Raw genomic sequence first — 6,849 nt, 5'->3', positions numbered from 1 at the left:
ACGAAATACAAGTGGATGCCCCGCTACACAAAGCGTATAAGACAGCGCTCCGACTACCACGCAACACGTCTACAGAAAAACTCATGGCACTGGGATTACATAACACCTTTGAGGAGCTACGAGAGGCGCAGCTTGAGTCGCAAAAACTCAGGCTGTTGCAAAAAACGACTGGAAGAGCGCTCCTGCAGAGGCTCGGGTACCGCGAGCAGATGCGAGAAATGTCGAGGACAGCAACAATCCCCGACGAGCTTCGCAAGACCCTCAAGGTAGCGCCAATACCAAAAAACATGGATCCCAACCTCCATCGAGGCTGAAGAGAAGCCAGGGCCGAATTCATCGAGAAAACATACGGTCTTTTAGCCACGACCGTGTATGCAGACGCTTCTTGGAGAGCAGGAGATACCAAAATCGCTGTAGCGGCGGTGGTCTATTCGTCTTTACGCGAAATGACCAGCGCGTCTCTCCGAAGCTGCACAGCTGCAGAGTCCGAGGAATTAGCCGTTGCTCTAGCGGTGGCGGAGGGCTATAGAACAGGGCGGTAACTAACAATACTCACGGACTCTCAAACAGCCTGCCGAAATTACATGAATGGCAGGATAGGTCGTCACGCGCTCCGTATACTCCTCGAAGAGAGCGACAGAATTAAAAACCATGAAGAACAAAACGACAAGATCCCACACAAAATTTTGTGGGTACCGGGGCACACGGGGGTGGCAGGGAACGAAGAGGCCGGCAGGATAGCTCGAGGATATATTACTTTTCGAGCACCCGACGAGACCGCGGAACTCGCGCCAGCACCCAGGGAATACTCGGCTATACTACAAAACTATAGAGGCAGAAGAATGCGATGTCCGCCACCGCACAAATATCTCAGCAGAGAGGAAGCTGTCACTTGGAGACAATTACAAACAGGCTCTGTCCCAAACCTACATATACTAAACAAAATGCACCCTACGATATACGCGGGCAAATGTCCCTGACGCGACTAAAAACGGACTCTATACCACATCACATGGGCCTGCCAAAACATAGACGTGGTCGCCAAAATACAAAACACGAGTGCGGAGCAGTGGGAGACTGCTGTCCAGCGACCGCTGTGAAGACCAACAAGGTCTGGTACAGCGAGCTCAACGGGCGGCAGTGGCCAGCGGAGCCCTGGACTGAGGGCAACCGACCATTGATTAGAGGCGGACGACCTCGACAGAGAAGGCTCGTGGGGGTTTAACCAAGGTGTCTCTGAAGATGCCCCCAAACGCAGGAAAACACATTAGTGAAAATAAAGTTTTTCCCTTCCCTTCCTAATGCCTATAGCATGATAGAGTACAGACGTGGAATTTGAATATTACTGTCCGCAAGCATCCAAGAGTGTTCCGGCCAAAACAAACAAAGATAACATAAATAGAATAGGTTATAAAAATGTTTTGCGTGTACCTGGGGCGCAATCAGATTTAAAGTACCTAAAAAGAGTGTCAAAATCAATGTCTCGTACCTAACTTGACCATGGTTGTCTACGTGGCACCGTGAACTTCCAGAAAAAGTGGAATCGATGCAGTAAAAAGAAATTTATGCACATTTGGCTAAGGATCCGCGTTCGAAAACTCTTCTTACTTCCTCGGTTCAGTTGCCCACAAGGCTGCAATTTTCGTCCTCCTTTTCCGTCCTATGGATAGGGAGCAAGTCCCCTCCATCGAAAGAGTGTGTGCTCCAGTCTTGCATAAAAGATCGTAGCTATCCTCAACAAGCCAATGAAATAGGGGAAAGTGATTTAAAGCGTTGCGGAGAACCTCTTTCCGCTTCCGTAGTGACGAGGTTGACCTTCATCACCATCAAGGCTGAGGTCCATGGACGCGAAAACTCACGCGATCGCGAAGGTGACTGCGGAAAGCAAAGACCAACCCCATGGCGCGAATTATTTTTGCCGTGCCGCTTGCCTCGTCGCTTAGATCTGCACCCAGAGAAAATTTCGATCCGCGCATGGAAGTCCGCCCCCCCCCCCCCCCCCCCCCGCACCCCTTCCCCGCTATCAGTCAATCAGACCCCAGCTGAGAGTTTCCGGTTTGGCAGAGCTTCTCCTCCGAGATCAGTCTTCACCTCAGCAAGCGCTTCGTCTTGGTCACCGCCACTGTAGAGAAAATATTTACTTTGATGTTGCTGTGAGGCAGACCCGCAACATTGAAATAAGGATAACATTCTTCTTGTCGGTTAAGGAGGGCTAGCAGCATTTGGAGCGGGCTGTACGAGCGAGAGGACTACAGGGAGAGATGTGTGTCGAGCAGCGGGTAGCGGCTCTTAATCTACCATGCGTTTTGTTCTGTGCACATACGTGAAGAAATATCCGCGGCGAACTTGCATAATATGGTTTGCTCATTTGCAAACAGAATGCAATGACAATTTACGAAAGTGTTTTTATTAAGCAAAAATTCGCAGGCACCGAACAAAGCACACTCCGCAGTGGATCCATGATGGTGATGTTGGGGAAAACATTTATTAAGAAGGGACAGGAGGTATGTTTGGATCAGCCCCTAAGGGACTGATCCTTACAAGCAATAGGTGGAGGCCCCTAGTTTGGGACCTCAGAGGCGGTGGCCGCCACCCGGGCGTGCCCGACTATCGCATGTTGGGCCTTTAAGTCGTGGCAGCCGAGCAAGATCTCTCCCAGCCCTCCCAGGTTGGGTTGGGGATGGGGGGAATAGCCGGATTGGAGGGACAGGCCCACACCATGTGATTGGCGTCCGAAGACACTGCACTACAGTGTGGGCAGCTGCCGTTAGAGGAGGGGTCAAAATGTTTTATAGCTGCCGGGCACAGCAACGCATTGGAGATGGAGCCGCTCATCCACTTTCTTCAGGCCTTTACATGGGCTAGGGTAAAGGCGATGGCTATTTTGATAGTAGGTTGTGATATCTTTGAACGTATAGACCGGATTAAAATCGGGTTCCTGATCAGGTTGGGAGGAGAAAACAGCCCGGTGAGAGAGCCCGAGGGGGCTACGTCTGCTGCCTCGTTTCCTGCCAACCCCTCATGAGCAGGGCCCTGGATCCGTGATAGCTTTCGCCGGTGCTCGTCGCGACATGCTCGCGGCCTACAGGGCGCTGGGCATTCTTCCAGACGCTCTGACGACGTTATCGTTGCCGCAGAGCAATGAACGCATCAGTGAGCGAACAATGGTGAGCCTCTGTGCATTCCTCGAACAGACGGGCTTGACGCCCAGCCTGTTCTACGCCAGGTAGTTACGTGCAGTGACCGAATGCTCCACGTGTGCTACCTTGGACGACGATCACCTCGACGCACCAGTCCAACTGTTGTGTTTATTGTGTCTTGCGTGTGTATTTGTACTATGCACAACCAGATCATCACGCGCGTGCGACCTGTACATATGTTAGTATGCAAATAGATTTATTACAGTGTGCCTCGCTCTATCCTTTCTAACTGTCCCCTCACCGCATTGATTTCACTTTAACACACTGCCTGCTAACCATTATTTCTGCTGCCCCAGCTCAGGTGCTTCCACCTGCAATAGCAGATGCTGGGGCTAGCAAAAATCGTTTCCTTCCGTTGTTTATGATTTTAATAAAACCACTACCACTACATTGCCTTCGCAAGCACGCCTGCTTGGTCATCGCCGCTGCCGCTACACCGTCGCCGTAGAGCCGGTGTGAGCCGCTTCCAACGTTTATGTGTAAACATTGGTCTTTTCGGATGCTGTTCTTGATCTGCCGAGCGTCGCAAGCGGCTGTGGCCACACGCTCTCGTCACCTTCCGCGGTAGGTGAACGGCAAGATCCTGCGCCCTGCCGCTGGAATTCTGGTTCCAGGTAGAGAAACGAGCGCAGCAAACGCGCGTTGTCGCCACTCCCCCGGGGATGGCTTGCCGCAAGAATGTGGCTCCATGAGGAAGATCTGGCTGCCATGCATTCTCGGCAAGTGCAAACGTTCGCCGCCGATACCGCATATGTCGCGGCCCTGCCTCAAGTAGTAAGCCGGAAGGCCTTCCTCAGTAGCCCTGTACTTCTGGGGCCTATACTTCATTATACTTATCCTCATTTACCTTGTGTAGCTAGTTGGCCTGCTCGGTGTATTGCTTGCTTGTGTAATAAATAGCACATGAGCGATCACGCCTTGTCGTCCTTCCTTAGATCTGTCGAGCACGAACTTCTCCGTGGTTAGCGAGCGATTACGCGGCAGCCGTGGACTGGGTGCGCGAGGAGGAACTCTGGAGCCCAAACTTCCGCAGCATCGAAAGGAATTCCGAGTAGTCCTTCAGTTATTGAAGCTTTTTTAAGTTACGGCGCTGAAAAATTCAGTCTTGTCGGCAATATACTCTTTCAAAGCATAGGTTATCTGTACTGCTAGTGATGTGAGCGTAAACCTGGAATATTAACAAGGTGAGACTATGAGCGTGGTTGCAAAGAGCGAAGTGTTGAAGCAGCTGTAAACTGTGTTGAAATCATCAGTAAAAAGGCTTGATGTTCAACCACTGCCGTCGAGAAACAATAACAGCCAAAGAGTCATATCGCCTATTGCAGACTGCGCCAAAGATCACCGTTTACTAGAGGGTAAACACAGCAGACGGCAGCACTAACCCTAACACTAAAGGAAGCCTGGAGACAAATACAAGATCAAGGAGCAAAATATAGGTGCCGGCTTGTCCGGCCGATTTGGCATGTCAAATGCATGCGGGAAAACAGGTTTTTGGGCGTGTATAATTGAGCTTACGCTAGACCACCATCAGCTTCAAAACAGTAACAACCTATTGTTTTTGTCGCGTACTTCAGTAGTAGAATTCGACTCGGGGAAAAATGTTTTCACTTGGGGTACACATAAAAAGAATCAGACTGAACTGAGATCAGTAATTGCATCGCGTTGTCCATAGTGTCCATACGCAAAACTACCAAACAAAAGCGTCAAAAATGCAGAGCCGCTGGATACTTTCAATCTAACCGTCTTGAATAAACACATCTCAGAAGGAACGATGTTCGGTAAAATTAATGTTTGTAACAACTTAAGCTCAGGAGATGGCACTTTGTAATCGCCCGCTGCATCACTAGTGAAAGCTAGGCTTATCACCAGGACCAATTGCTAAGGCTGGAATCTAGGGCCCATATTCTATAAGCTCGCCATTTTTTGTTGCCCATTTCGCGTCCATTCATTTCTTTGTCCGTGGTCACTCAGACGGCTGACCCGAAAGACACGGGTTCGATCCCGGCCGCGGCGGCCGAATTTCGATGAAGGTGAAATTCTAGAAGCACGTGTTCTGTGCGATGTCAGCGCACGTTAAAGAACCCCAGGTGGTCGAAACTACCAGAGCCCTTCACTATGGCGTCCCTCATAGCCTCTGTTGCATTCGGACGTTAAAACCCCAATAAACCAATAATCAGACACACCCGCGCTTCTCAAGCATCTGAGGCAAGCACCCCAGCCACTGGGTGGTTAGCGACTGAATGTTACCACTTGTCGGATGCAATATGGAGCCAATGCTGAGGTGCATCGCAGCGCTCTGTTAATCGAAGGTGACCGGACCTGACCATCGTCTCCTATCGGCTGAGTCATGCAGCCTATAGTGAGGTTCACTCACCGACTACCGAACTGCTGGGTCGCTTGCCCCAGGCGCTTGGAAGCCGCGGGTCAGTAACCACTGACACAGGAGGAAATGGATGCGAAATGAGCATCGAAAAGGACAGCTTATTGAATACGGCCCCTGATGCTCTTATGCGTTGGGCTCGGACACCTTCAGGGTGTTTGCTAAGAATGGACCTCTCACAGCGAGGAGTGTTTTTGGCTAGAGAGAATGAATGAAATGTTTCTAAATGCGGAAGAAGACACCAATTTCAAGCCAAGGGCAACAATCGTGCTTGGTTCAGGCTTTTAAAACCACATTTTCGAGAAAGCGGCTTCACCCTAAATCTTTACTAGGGTGCTTGCTGAATGATATGCGCCATCGTGGTGCGTCCAGGATATTCATCAGAATTCTGTTTCTGTAATGGCGTCTCTGCGAAGGACACCCCTTCCAGGCAAGCTCAGCGTGTTGACTCAGTGCCAAAAGGAACCGATGAATAATCCTCGGTGCGCTCTGTGTCGTTGTGCATATTTGTAGTTCCCTTGTCTTTTACCGCTTCCTTCGAACCAGTCGGGGGGTCAGCTTACTCACGGGTTTTTGGTATTCCGCACTCTAAGCCCCTCTGTTCGAATGGTTCATAGGGAGAATCTGCGGCAGGCATGAGTTTTGAAACAGGAGAAAATACTATGCTTGAGAAGCGCCAAGAAACAAGCAGCAGGAAATGACTGGTCAATTATGAAAGCAGGATCACTCTATTGATGTGTCTTCCCTCTATAGTGGGAGAGTAGGGGTAGCTCTGAAACAAAGCACTCAGTTTACAGGCAAAAAGCAATTCTTGCCTTCTGCATTGAAAGGGAAAATGTCTCATGGGCATTCAGATTCACAAGAAACGTATTTTAAACAAAAAAGTCTAATTAGCACTCAGAAGCATTATGTAACAATGTACCAATTGGTTGAATGCGGATAACTCGTTCCCTTTTATATTCCAGCTACCTGTACCCAGTAAGCTGGAAAGTTGCCTGATTCGGTCATTTAAAAACGCTACGGGCGTAGTAGTGCATACTGACGCCACATATACGTAATGAGTGCCATCGTAACTGGTTGTTGAAATACAGGTTGGAAAAAACAACTAACCAAGCCCACTTGTGGTCTTTCCGATATTAATGGCCAGAATAAGTCGTAAGAAACAACTAGACGAATAGCCAGACCATTCTGCCTGTGTTAGTCTTTCCATCACAAGCTTTGCCTCTACTGAATGTTACTGCTCGCTGCTGTCGTTACTACTTTGTGCAT

Source organism: Amblyomma mixtum, chromosome 9 (genome assembly GCF_055824585.1).
Source record: "Amblyomma mixtum isolate Tamu chromosome 9, ASM5582458v1, whole genome shotgun sequence".
NCBI lineage: Eukaryota > Metazoa > Arthropoda > Arachnida > Ixodida > Ixodidae > Amblyomma > Amblyomma mixtum.
This window is presented reverse-complemented; position numbering follows the sequence as displayed.